The sequence below is a fragment of the Vipera berus genome, assembly GCF_964194415.1.
Source record: "Vipera berus genome assembly, chromosome: 12".
In the NCBI taxonomy this organism is placed as follows: Eukaryota; Metazoa; Chordata; class Lepidosauria; order Squamata; family Viperidae; genus Vipera; species Vipera berus.
Window position 1 is genome coordinate 17,407,765 of NC_138215.1, and position 14,789 is coordinate 17,422,553.

Consider the following 14,789-nt stretch of genomic DNA (forward strand, 5'->3'; position numbering starts at 1 on the left):
ACGAACGAACAAACAGGAAACCACTGAAGCTCTTTCTGGAAATATTTGAAGGAAGTTATTGTCATCAGCTATTGAAAGACACGGTGCTTACATTGGGCGAAGCTTGTGTTTTGCAAACTCAGCAACTTTAAGAAGGGTGGCCTTCAACCCCCAGAATTCCCCACCGGGGAATTCTGGGAGTTGAAGTCCACCCGTCTTAACGCTGCCAAGCTTGAAAACACTCTGCCGTGCTATGGATTATTTAAGCACGCTTGTGTGCTGTATCAACAATGGTTAGGAACATATCCTTTATTTGGGCTGAGTGCAGTGAATTCAGGACTGTGACTGAGTGTGTTTTTCACCGTTCTCCTGATTAACTGTTCCAGCAAAAGAAGGAGTTTGCTCCTCCCCCATCCAGCCAAGCGACACCTTCACACTTGGGTATGTGTGCCCCGCGTGCAAACTCTGGCAGGAAATGGGAATCAAGAGAAGTTGGGTGGGGGAGAGGGAATTGATTACAATGTTTGTACAAAACCTCGTACGTCAAAAATAAGATTAAAAAAGTAATTACCAAAGTGTGGAACGAAGGACAAATGTATTTCTTAGCACCAGAAACAGCCCGAATCAATAATTCCCTGCTCAGGTTAAGATGATAAAAGATAATCCCAGCCTGCCTTTGGGTTTTGGTGTGAATTAAACGAAGCTTCATGCTGTATAAATTAATTTCGGTTTTCCTACGTCAAATTAGCCTCCCCTAACTGGAAATTGTAGCTAGCCGGAGGGACTAAACTGAGTCAGTTTTTGCATGTTGGAATCCAAGAGACGGTTGGGGGTTTCTCACAGCTTCAAGACCCTTCCCCCCCACAAGTGATGGAAGCCAAGGACAGGTGAAAATTTGGGGCTAGGAAACCTCTTTGAGAACGACAAACAACTTGTGGGCACTTCCCCATAAGTGTAATTAATTTGCAATTAATTAATCAATTAAATTTACAATTAATCAGTGGAACGACTGGCCTCCAGAAGTTGTGGGTGCTCCAACACTGGAGGTTTTTAAGAAGAGATTGGACCTCCACTTGCCTGAAATGGTATAGGGTTTGGGCTAGAAGACCTACAAGGTCCCTTCAAACTCTGTTATTCTGTTAAGTTGGCCATGGTGATGATGTTATCCCTTCAGATGTGTCTGACTCTTGGTGATTCTATGGACCAGGCCTCTCCACATCTTCTGGTCCTGCACTGCTTCTTTGACTTGTTCTATGCTCTGACCGGGGCCAGCTTGGATGGTGTCCAGCCACCATGTTCTTTGACGGCCTGGTTTCTTTTTACTGCTAACTCTACCTGTATATTACAAGTCTTCTTCTCATTTCTGTACATGTGTAAGGGTTGCGTGTAAAGTAGCCACAGCTTTCAAGGTCACATAGAACACATAGGCTCAGGCTGTGCATTCTTGTTGTAAATTATCTGCAAAAGAGCAACTTTTAAAAGTAGCTGACCATTGAGCCTCTATGCCTTCCTCCAGATCTCTCTAGCAAGATCTCCCAACCAAGGACGAAGAAGGAGACTCCGCTGGACTTACAGCCAGCAGGTCAGCAGCTCCTTCCCAAAAACTAGATCTAACAGGGATTGTAACGATCAGAAAAGATGTGTAATCCCCAACTTGTTACATCTGTCAGTCACCCTGATAGCCACCCAGCCCCGTGAAATCATGTCACGTTTTGCCACCCCCTTTTCCCCCCCTCCCCACAAAGCCTGGTCTCAACTTGAGCCTCATGGAGAAGGGCAAAATCAATTGCAACTTCTGAAGAGAAGCCGAGATAAGATTCTCTGCCAATCTTCTTTGCAACCTGAAAAGGAGATGGCTGAGCTTTGCTGTCTGGCTGAGTGCACGGCATGGGGAAGGGTCCTGCCACGCACCTGCTCAGCCTTACACAATCAACATCCCACTGCTTGGAGGGGACCCCCAAATGCAACATCATGTAAATCCTTTTTTTTAAAAAAAATCATCATCATCATCATCATCAAATGAGATCTTGTCTTCTCCTCTGTCTTTTTTTCTCTTTCTCTCTGCACTCTTTCCTCTCTTCGGAAGAGGGTAGAACTGAACGAGGAAAAAATCCCGAAGCCCAGGCGGATGGTGCATTCACACCAACCCTGGGCTGCCAATTATACCGTTTTTTACATGCACAAGATATGGGTGTTCCAATTAACCAAATGGGATGGTTTTGCACAATGTTCTAAGCCCCTAAAACACACACGCATATACAGAGAGAGAGAGAGAGACAGACAGACAGAGACAGAGACAGAGACACACAGAGAAAGAAACAGAGAGACAGAGAGAGACAGACGGACAGAGAGAGAGGGACAGAGAGAGAGAAAGAGAGAAAGAAGGAGAGAAGGACAGAGGGAGAAAAAGAAAAAGGTAATCAGACCCTTCCAAGTGGGAGTTTAGGATGATTGGCTTCTCTGAATGCTTCAATGGCCACCATGGAGGTAAGAAGCAACCAGCCCGGACCGTAAGCAGGAAATGTAGGCACCTGGCCCTGGATGCGATCCGTCGCGTGGCCAACCATGGCGCACAACACTTGAATAGCTTGTCCCAGCTGCCATTTGATCTTTAAGTCAAATTGTCTTAATGCCTCATTGGACAGCTTAGTGTGTTGCCTTGAAAAGCTGTTTTAAGGGGATTTTGCACACAGGAGAAGAGGCTGGGAAGGGAAGGTGTCCATACTCTCTGGCCTTTGCGCTAAGGAGAACCCCACTGAGCAAATTATAAGTAGTCCTCTGGCTTACAACCACAACAGAGCCCCAGATTTCGGGTTGCTAAGTGAGAGATTTGTTAAGTGAGTTCTGCCCCATTTCACGATCTTTTTTGCTATAGTTGTTAAGTGAACCACTGCAGTTGTTCAGTTGGTAACCCAGTTGGGAAGTGAGTCTGGCTTCCCCTCCCCCCCTTGACTTTGCATGGCAGAAGGTGGCCGAAAGGGGATCACGTGACACACACCCCGGGGACACTGCGACCATCATAAATGTGAGTCAGTGGCCAAGCGTCTGAATTTTGACCACGTGAGTGCAGGGATGCTAACCAAGACTGTAACCGTGAAAAGCGGTCCTCCGTCGCTTTTTTTCAGTCCTGTGGTAACTTTGAACAGTCACTAAGTGAGCTGTTGTAATTTCTGGTGCTAAGCGAGGGGGAATCATGTGATCCCAGGACGCTGCGACTGTCATAAATATGAGTCAGTGGCCAAGCGTCTGATCACATGAACATGGGGACGCTGCAAAGGTCTTAAGTCTGAAAAACGGTCACGAGGCAGTTTTTTTCCCCCCCCAGTATCCCTTGTAACTTCAAATTGGTCCTCAAAGGACAGGGGACGTTGTGCGGTTTTGAGCCACAAACCTTGAGAGGATCTCATTTGAGGATCTCATTTGAGGATCTCATTTGAGGATCTCATTTGAGGATCTCATTTGAGGATCTCATTTGAGGATCTCATTTGAGGATCTCATTTGAGGATCTCATTTGAGTCTGGAGCCTTTGCTTGAGGGAGAGGACTCTGCAGTGGGAGATCGCCCGGGGATCGCTTGGACTTAAGAGACTTCCAGCTTGAAGGATGCCTCAATTGGAGGCAGTGCAAAACCCACCAAACTTTGGAAAGTTGTCTAAATCTCTTCCTCCCTGTTGCAAAACGTTGGAGGAAGGGGGGGGGGGAAGTCCCAGTAGAGACATGGCTTTTTCACCCGATCTGCAAACTGCTGGCTGAAGCCTCCTCACTCTATTATTATTATTATTATTATTATTATTATTATTATTATTATTATTATTATTATTATTATTATTATTATTATTATTATTATTATTATTATTATTATTATTATTATTATTATTATTTTGTTTATTTATTTATTTCCCTATCTCTACCTGTTGCTTCTGCTTTCTTTCCTTCCCTGCGCTTCCCTTGTTTTGAAGCCCTGCTGGGTTTTTGTTGTTACTGTTGTTGTTGTTGTTGTTTGTTTGTTGGTTTTGAATTGCAGGGATTGCAAACTGCCCTAGAGCCCTCGGCTGGCTGCCAGGGAAGGAAAATCAAGAGCCATCCTGGAAAAACAACAACACACAAATAGGCTTTTAAGTTTAGCAGCCCCCAGGCCAAAGAGGAAAGGGGTGCCACTTGCTGCACCCCAGGCGTTTTTAGGGAGCTGTGTGTGCCTGCTAGGACTGGGTGCCTGCCTGCCTGTGAGTCAGCAAACAGGCGTTATTCCTGCAAATGTTGTGCCAGAGAAAAGTTGCCCTTGCACCTCCACACACACACACACACACACACACACACACACACACACACACACACCGCACCCCCCCTTCTCTTCCTGCAGAGCGATTCGTTTTCTGCATCTCTGAGGGAGCAGTTGTCATGCCCGTCTCAAACCACCCTAGAAACAGCAGATTCAAACCTGAGATCCTGTTCACAGCAACAGGAGCAGCGCCTGTCACCACGGCAACTACCAATCAGGCGCCGCCTCGCCAGCAGCATCCGACAGTGATCTGACCACCACCTGTAACTGGGCGAGCTGAAAGCTTTTCTTGACTTCTCAGCTTTCGCCTCTCCCTTGCCCAGAATCTGGACCAGTTTGGAATTTACTTCCAAGGAAGTCCCCACTCTGTTTTCCATCGGAGGTCTCCCAAAAGTGGCTGGGAAGCTGTTTTCCCTCTGGATATAAGAGACAGGTTGATGCAACTCTCATGCTGGAACTGCAGGAAGAGCTCCTGGCTCAACGGCCGGAAGGCTGCAAGTCTTCCTGGAGCTTCTCAATCCCAGCATCTTAAGCCTTCTTCAAACTTTGGAGAGCAGAGAGCCAATTTTGGAGAGATTGCATGTTGCGCAAAGCAGACGGGGATGAAGTGAGTTATAGGGCTTGGGGGACCCACCACAGAGCTTTCCCCCCTTTCCGACCATCCCCCCACCCTAACTCTTTCACTGCAACCCATGACTTTAGTTGAATTGTTTGTAATTGTCTTTATTCACTCTGCTGAACTTTAATCTGCCTTGTTTTAAAAAGAGGGTTAATGTAGTGGTTAATGTACTGGCTTAGAAACCAGGAGACTGGGAGTTCTAGTCCCACCTTAGGTATAAAAGCCAGCTGGATGACTTTGGTCCAATCACCAGGAGACCATGAGTTCTAGTCCCGCCTTAGTTATGAAAGCTGGCTGGGTGACTTTGGGCCAATCACCAGGAGATGGGGAGATCTAGTCCCGCCTTAGGCATGAAAGCCTATTACTTCAATATTAACCAGCTAATAATTCAACTTTAAAAGGGGAGAACAGTCATGGCTCGGCGAGCTTAGGGTAATGGAGGTAGATCAGATTTTGTTTTGCAGCTAATAGGCTTTTATGAGAGAATCATCTTAAATTCTGGATCACTCTCCTTTGGGAAATCTGTTGTATATTTTGAACATTTCCAGACAGGGGAACAATCATAAATCAAATACACACACACACACACACACACACACACACACACACACACACACACTTTGCAAGGAATAAAACCAAGTTTAACATTTTCTTGAGCACTTTTCTGATTTACAAGAAGCCACTTGTGTAATCTCGGCTTCCACGTTGTCATTTTAGAAATAAGTTTCACAAGCGTCATTCTTCTCCAGGAAGAAACAAAAGGCACAATGCACAAGAATGAGGTTCAGAGGGCAGTGGGGGCTCAGCAAGAGGCAGGCAAGAGAACTCAATATCCTATAACTCACCACCACCAACCACCACCATCATGTTGATGTTGACAAGCTTACATAATTCACTCCCTATGCCAAGCCATAGTGTGTTTTAGTTTGGTTTAGGATTTTATGTTAGCCATTATGTTGTTCATCTATGACTTAGCATAAGGTAAAACCAGACCATAATACTCTATTGAGCCAGTAGAATGGAAGCACCTGGAAAACTGAATGATGGAATCCCAAGTACATTACTGGATGATGCACAGACTATAACCATGTACATTGCAAGCACCTGAGGGGGGGGGGGAAGGGGAATTACTCATATACATGTTCAACTTTTCTGAAAGAGCCTCCTCATACCCAACATGCATGCTTCACCTGTCAAATGCAATCAAAACATGTTTTTTTTTAAAAAAAATTCAATGCCTCAACATCGCATCAGCAGTATTTGAGTCTAGAGACCTACCCAATAAGGTGCCCGCCAACTGCATTAGGATTAACAACAATGCCAGTCAGGCCCTTTCATTTTTCCAGTGGGTCCATTTCAATTATAGTCCTTCAGCAACCGACGCCCAGCTGTGTCCATTTTGTTCTCCTGTTGAAAAATCCCTTAAGTTGGCCTTCCAAGCAACTTGGAGAACTAACCTCCTGGCAGCCAAGTTCTCCTGCCTTCTTTGAGTTCCCCAACAGAGCTGAACAAAGCCACCACTGCAGCCCACAGATGCTGTTTCTTCCAAGATCCCAGGTCTGTTCTCTAGCAAGAGCCAAGAGCGATGGCTTGTGCGCGCCATCTGGTGACTTCGGCTAGAGCGCAATCCTCCAGACACTTGAGCTCAGCCACAAGAGAGAAGGTACAACCGCAGCGGCGTCTATCTGGAGTCCACCTCATCCTTTGCCCCCCTCTTGCCATCTCTTTTAAGCGAGAAGAGAAATGAGGTGAGCTTTGGCCCTTGACCCCCGTAGCCCCGATTGGCGGATGGCCTGGTGGGGGGAGAACCCCAGCCGAGAATTAATAAATGCATGAGCCGAGCAGAAAAGGGGCACTTTAAAACTGACGTACCATTATAGATTTTATGTCATGATTACAAAGATATGGATTCCTCTCTTCCCAGGGGCCTCTTAAGAGCTATAAACAAGCATCACGGCAAAGTCTTATTAAGCGTTGTTTCAGTTCACTTCAAATACAGCCCCCAATGGGGCAATCGGAGAAGTTGGCTGTTCTTCCTGCTTCCCAACCCTCCAGTCAACGGTGGAGCTCCATGCCATTGGCAGCAGATCGCCAACTTGGAAGAAGCGGGGAGACGCGGGAGGGGGTTGAGGATGCTGCTATGCAACAGCCATTGAAAGGAAAGCCTTCTCAAACCAAGGAAGGTTGGGTTTCTGTGTGTGTGTGTGTGTGTTTCCACCCCCCCCGCCCTTCCCCGTTTTTTGCAATAGAGGTAAACATTTAGACTGATTTCAGAAGCCAGCCCTACAGGGGTGAGGATTAGTCCCCTGGCTCTGCGTGCTTCATCTGATCACAGTTCCCTCGTATTTCTCTGAAAACTTCGGTGGAAACCAACCAAGCAAAGGTTTCTTTGCCACTTTCAACATTATCAGCTGTTGTTAGCTCTGCAGTGGGAAAAATAAACCCACAGGGACCTTGGGGGAAAGACAGAAGACGGAGGAGTTGGGGTGAGGGGTGCTCTTTCTTTCTCTGGTGGGTAACTTGAGAACGGGAGCAGGCCAGGTCAGGTCAGGACCTACGAAAACAGTGTTGGAATTGTGTCTGCAGATATCCCCTCTGGCAGGGTTTATAACAGAATAACAGAAGAGTCGGGAAAGACCCTGGGGGTCCTCTAGTCCACTCCCCTATGATTTCAGACAAATAGTTGTCCAACCTCTTCTTTAAAATCTCCAGCGTTGGAGCACCCACAAGTTCTGGAGGCAAGTCGTTCCACTGACTGATTGTTCCAACTGTCAGGAAATTTCTCCTTAGTTCTAGGTTGCTTCTCTCTTTGGTTACTTTCCATCCATTGCTTCTTATCCTACCTTCAGGTGCTTTGGAGAATACGTTGACTCCCTCTTCTTTGGGGCAGCCCCTCAAATATTGGAAGGCTGCTATCACATCCCCCTTTGTCCTTCTCTTCATTAGGCTAGACATCCCCAATTCCAGCAACTGTTCTTCACCTGTTTTAGCCTCCAGTCCCCTGATCATCTTTGTTGCTCTTCTCTGCACCCTCTCAACATCTTTTTTTACATCGTGGTAACCCAATCTGCATGCCTTCCCAAGGCATTCTAAAGTGGTATTAGCGCCTCACCTGATCTTGGTTTTATCCCTGTATAAAAGCTTTGGAGGTCTTCTCACGGAGGCCAATTCTGAAGTAAGGAAAGTTGTTTCTCCCCCCGCCCCCCCTTGCTATAAAAAGAAACTTCTCCACACCCTATGGAGCTGAGAAACATCTGAGTGGTAACTTAAATGTCCTCGTTAATCAGAGGTTCCAGCACTAAGTGCGACTCAAATAAGCAGGCACTTCCTAGTTATGATTCACGACGGATTTAACAATGCTTCGGAGGGAAAGAAAGGACAGCAAACGTAGGGCTGAATTATTTGAAATTGCCCTTGAACAAAATGTCTCCAAAAATCTAAACACATCAGCCATATTTTAGGGCAGAATATATTAAAGCCAACATATTGTTTTTTTGCACAGATGTTTCCGTCCCCTCTTTGTGCGCTGATACATTGTGATGGAGCAGCTTTATTAAACATCTCTCCCTTCTTTTTTTGGAGGGGGGGGAGAAGGGGAGGGGAGAAAATGGAAGAACCGCCTTCATTAAATCCCAGTTCCAGAAGCCATGAGGATCAGATGGTAGGACTGCCAAATTTCAGGAAGGGCAAGATATAAATAACCCGATAAATGAATAAATTGTGCAGTTCTATTAAATACATGGAGAAAATACATCACACGGCTTTGGCTTTGGCTTTGCACATTATAGGAGAAGCCATGGTTTGTTAACCATAGTTTGTTAAAAAGTCACAGTGGCTAGGTTCACATCGCCTACTAAGCCCAAAAATATATTTAATTTTGGCTTAGCACTGTGTATCCACGGTTACAATCTGACTGCTCTTTGGACCTCAGAGATATGATCTCTAGCATCTACCAAGCTTCTAACTCCACTTCATCTTCCAGAACAAATTAGATTCTGCAGCAAAGTCACCAAAGCGGTGTTAACCAAAAATGCAAAACAGAGTCCTACGTTAACAATTCATGTCTATGTTCTTCTGTTATCAGCATGAGTAAAAATGGCTACATCTTTGACAAACTTTTGATTTGGTATTAACAACATAATAACAGCTCCAGCGGTCTTGTTTTCTGACCTTGTGGCACCTTGGAGAAAACATGGATTGCTCCAAAGATCTATTGTTTTGTTAGCCTGTGGACCCAAAACTGCCTTCACGTTGAACTCACAGCCTCCCTTTGGCCACGAGGATGAGCCAAATGGAGCCAGTTGGGTCAAGTGGTAAAGGCACCAAGCTAGAAACCGGGAGACTGTGAGTTTTAGTCCCACCTGAGCCGTTAAAGCCAGCTGGGTGACTTTGGGTCAATCACTAGGAGATGGTGAGTTCTAGTCCCACCTCAGGCATGAAAACTGGCTGAGTGACTTTGAGCCAATCACTAGGAGACGGCGAGTTCTAGCCCAACCTCGGGCACAAAAGCCAGCTGGATGCCTTTGGGTCAATTACCAGGTGATGGTGAATTCTAGTTCCACCATAGGCACAAAGCCAGCTTGGTGACCTTGGCCCAGCGCTCCCCCCTCTCTCTCCACCAAACACCCCACCACCACCAGCAGCAAGGTTGTTGCTGTAGGGAAAATAGGAGGATGAAAAAAAGCATCTGGTACCCTGTTTAACCCCTTAACGTATTTGTAAAAAACTAATAAAAGCGGGTTCAAAATAAATAAACAAACAAACAAGCACGGAAGCAGGGACTCGGACAAATCAAGAAGGGTAAAAGAAGTAAAGAAAATGGCAAGAGACAATGAGAGGCATTTCTACCTGGTCGTAAATACCACCTAGTAATTGCCCCCCTGCAGCTTTATTGGCACAATCTGGGTTAATAATTAAATCCCCAGCAGGGAATCACATGCCACTATGGGTAAACTTAGATAAATCACCGCAGTCTTAAAAGGTCAGCAGCAGGAGAATTTGCCCTTGTTAGGTTGATGGCCGTGCAGAGTCCTTCAAAGAGGCAGGGCAGAGGCCCCGGTCAAAGAGAAGAATAACAAGAAGTCGGATGGTTTTTCCGCATTTCTGCCTCCCCTGCACTTAACAGCTCTTTGTCGCAACCCCTGGATTTTAAACACACTTGACAATCAGTTGCCTTGGATCCTGGGAAAGGCCCGGTCATCCAGCTGAGAGGAAAGGAGGCTGGCCATTTCATTTCATTTCCAGCGGGAAGAGGAGAAGAGAAAAAATACGTCTATAATTTCCATTTATTAACTGAAACCCGAGGCCGCACAATCCATGCCTTCAACTCACCGTGGTTTGTTCCCTCTGCTCAGCTGCTGCCAATTTTTACAAAGTGAAAATGTACCTTGGGTTTGTTTTGTTTGTTTTTGTTTTTCCCCAGTTACGGAGGGATAAAATGCATCAGCATCTCCAAAACGATGGAAAGAGAGAGAGAGAGAGAGAGAGAAAGAGAGAGAGAGAGAGAGAGAAGAGAGAGAGAGAGAGAGAGAGAGAGAGAGAGAGAGAGAGAGAGAGAGAGAGAGAGAGAGAGAGAGAGAGAGAGAGAGAGAGAGAGAGAGAGAGAGAGTGTTTTGTTTTTGACCCAGCTGTACCTACTCCAGCTTTCACCAGACCCACGGTTCCCTTTATTCCCTTCAGTTGCATCTCCTGAGGAACCGATCGAGAGACACAAGTTGCCTTCAGATGTCTGTGGAGATTCTCAGTCACCCAGGCTCTAGTTTTCTCAAAGGTCTTCTTCCCCCCCCCCAAAAAAAACGCAAGTGGACTGTGTTTTTTTCCTTGAAGAAAGCATTTCACTTCTCATCCAAGAAGCTTCACCAGTTCTTATGGTGTTCGGGGGGAGGGGGGGAATGGAAAGATAGGTACCGACAATCGAGAGTGGATGGCGGGAGGATGGAAGGATACGTTCTGACAGGATGGGTTGGATGGGTGGAAGGATCGTATTTCTTTGCAGTCATCTGGTCATTAGCATTCTCCCTGAGAGCTCTTGAGGCCTGACATGATAGCAGTATTCCAGTATTTGAGGGGCTGCCACAAAGAAGCGGAGGGGGTGGTGGCGGGATTTCAACTTATTTTCCAAAGCACCAGAAAGCAAGACAAGAAACAATGGATGGAAACTCATCGAGGAGAGAAACAGCCTAGAACTAAGGAGAAATTTCCTGACAGTGAGGACAATTAACCAGTGGAACACCCTACCTCCAACGCTGGACGTTTTTAAGAAGAGACTAGACAGCCACCTATTTGAAAGGTAGTTGAAAGGTAGAGGACCTCCCGCTTGAGCAGGGGGTTGGACTAGATGACCTCCAAGATCTCTTCCAGCTCTATTCTGATTGATTAACTTGCGCCCTCAGGGTTACCTGAATCAGGGTGCAATTGGTTGTAGGATCCTCCTGGAACTGCTACAAGGGCTGCATTGTAGACTGGAGGTAGATGGTGTCTTATTCCCTCCCCCCCCCACTTGAGAGAGGGGTGTACAGTTCTAACATAGATGGAATTCTTTCAAGCCAACAGTCCTCTCTAGGGTGAAGCTTCTTGGATGAGAAGAGAAATGTTTTCTTCTTCTTCTTCGTCTTCCTCCTCCTCCTCCTCCTCAAGGCAAAAAAACAGTCCAGTTGCCTTTCGAAGAAGAAAAAGCACCTTTGAGACAAGTTTCCTTTAGCTCAACAAAGACAGCCGTGATTAAGACCCACGTCGAGGAGTAATGTTGGGAATTGGAGAAAGACAATTCATCTCACAGGAGTGGGGGAGATGGTGACTTGCATGACCTTCAAGTCAGACCGATGAAGCCTGTTCTCTGGGTGGCCACGCAGAGGCGGTTCCAAAACCCAACATCTCCTGACCGCTGTATTTTTAACCTGACACGCAGAGCCCTTCAGACAAAGAATCATCCCAGATAAAATAGGAGGGTGGTCACTCTGAGACCCCCCCCACCCTCAGCCTTTTCTCCTGAGCTTCGTGGTGGTTCTTCGGAGAAACCACCAGCTCTTTTCCAAGGCAGAAGGAATTCACCTTGCGAAGATTCTGTGTGAGATACGCTTTGCTAGACCTGTCAATCCTTGGGGGGGGGGGATTCGGCTCTCCGCCCTGGCTAAATGTCTGTCAATGGGAATGGAGGGTTTGGTTTATTCATTTGTTAAGATAGGTGCACCGCAACTTCTTCACATCATGGGTGAAGTTATAGCAGTGCTCTTGGTAACAGAAGAGACAATGTCGTGGGATGGAGAAAACGTAATGAACGCAGCAGACTTATCGGCTTTAGAGACCTATTCTCATAGCCACTTCTGAATGTGTTCGGAGACCGATGGCAACATGGGGGGGTGGGTGGGATGACTTCTACACCCCCTCCCCATGATATTGCTCATTCTGCCAACATACCTGAGTTACTGTTGTGCGATTTGTCCCTATGAAAGGGCCAATCACTGTTTCCACCGGTAACCTGGCCAACTGAGGTTCCCATCAGTAACCCGGCCAATCACGGCTCCTGTCGGTAACCTGACCAATCAGGGTTTGTGCCTGGCCAATCATTGTTCCCATCGGTAACTTGCCCAATCAGGCTGCTTTCCCCCTTTCTTACCATCAGTGAAGTTGCCCCTTTGCAGAACAGTTGCCAACGCACAAAAAAAAAGAAAAAAAGAGAGGAGCCCCTCATATGTGGACCTTAGTAACAGGGGGCTCTGAGGAAGCACACACACACACACACACACATGGTCTCTGCAAGGAGGAAAATAAATAAATAAGCCACCTTGGACATGGTTACTTAGCTCAGCCAGGGAGACAAATTCAAAGGAAATCGGTTCTAAGGGACACCCCAGTGATAGAATAGCAGAACAGATTGCCGTGTTTCAAATTTAAGTAATTTGGGATGTTTGTTTTTTTTAAGCATCGTTTTCATCTTGTTATTAACTCAAGAGGACTGTGTAAACACCCTTAAGATGTGAAGCAGGGGGGTGGGGGGGTAAAACCCACGTTTTTTTTTACTAGGATTAATTTTCTTTCTTTATGTTAGTCGTGCACGATTGTGGGGGTGGGGAACGTATCTCGCGGGAGACATCTGCCAATTCTAAACGCAGCTTCTGGTTCTTGAGTTGAATCTTGGCAGAACGTAGATTTTTAACGATTTTTTTTTAAAAAGGCTGCTTGCTTGTGGGGGGTTGTTGTTGTTTTTAAATCAGATACAAAGTGGGGAGAAGCTATTTGCATTTCGATGTTGGCCGGTCCTCTCCTGGCGAACTGCTTTGTTCCTAGGCTGCAACGGAGACCCAGGAATTGTTGCCAAATGTTCACGGATCAAAGATTCCAGAAAATTGTGGTTCCTCCCATGTCACAAGCAGCCAGCTGTTGGTGACCCCTTCACGCAAGGACTGAAGTCCAGAGCTTGTTGCAGGGCAGAGAGGCAGTTTGAAGGCTCCGATACTGTGCTTCTCAACTTTGACAACTTGGTGTCGACTTCAACTCTCAGAATCCCTCAACCGGCCATTCTGAGAGCAGGTCAAGAAGTAATGAATGGAAGGTCATTCAAAAAGAGACCTAACCTGGAACTAAGCAGGAATTTCCTGACGCTGAGAACAATTCATCAGTGGAATGGTTTCTCTCCAGAAGTTGTGGGTGCGCCATCACTGGAGGTTTTCAAGAATAGGCTGGACAGCCATTTGTGTGGAATGATATAGGACCGCGATGGTGAATCTTTTAGAGACCGAGTGCCCAAAAACCGCACCACCACCCCGCCCCGCTCTGCCCCCCCGCTTTGCCTGCCCGCAGGGCCACCCACCGCCTCCACGGCCCGCCGCAGATCGCCCAGGTGGCCCAGCAGTGCCATGGCAGCTACACCTTCACCCGTGTCCCTGCGCGTGATGGGGTGCGAGGGCGGAGTCTTGTCCCCGCTGCCTGGTTGCCATATCCTTGGCTGCGCTGCTCCGTGCGGGCCACGCTCGGGGGTGAGTCTCCTCTGGGGGTGCTGCTGCTGATGAGGGGGCTGTGGGGGGAGGCGGGGCTGAGGCGATGGCGTATGTTCCCACAGAGAGGGCTCTGAGTGCCACTTCTGGCATGTGTGCCAGAGGTTCGCCACCACTGATATCGGATCTCCTGCCATGGGTAGGGGTTGGACTAGAAGACCTCCAAGGTCCCTTCCACCTCTGTTGTTCTGGAGGCAGATTCCTTGTGTGTCTAATTAATAATCAATAAAGTATTCAATTCAATTCAATTTAAAAACAAAACAAAACAACTGGGGTAAAACGAAAGCTTGGTGACCTGCCCTAGTCGCTGCCTGTCCCTGTTTTTCCCAAGCTGTTCGATACAACCCCGGGATATTACAAAGCTTCCCCGTTGCCCTGTTTTAAACTTGGTTTTGTGGTAGGCAAAGGGCAACATTTGGCCCCCTTTCCTGATGAGTTTTCAATTACGCCTGAACTGCAGCCAAATCAATAGTGCTGTTAATAGCAGTCCTTGTGAGCCGGGGAATCGGCATTGCTGTGAAACGTACCGACGGGAGCCAGTTGGCTGCCAATCGGGTGTCAATCAGCAGAACAAGATGCTTGGATTTGGATAAAGGGACTGGAGGGATTATCATTTTTATCATCCTCTTGGCTCCTCCAGGCTGGCGGAGAGGGGATGGGTGGGCAGGACTATGGGGTTGCAGAACTGCCCATCTGCAGAGGAGAAAGACACGCAGATACATTTTGCAGATCCCTGGGCTGTTGGGCAATCTTTGTGCCAACACATCTGGAGGACCGTCAGGGCTGTTCTTCTGATGCTGCATTCACAAGGCGCTCCCTGACATGCAAACTGGCACCTGTCTTTTAGCCCAATGGTCTGTGCCAATCCAGTCTCAGGGTTTGCTTGAGGTTCTGTGTCCTATGGACAGGTAATCCTTCTC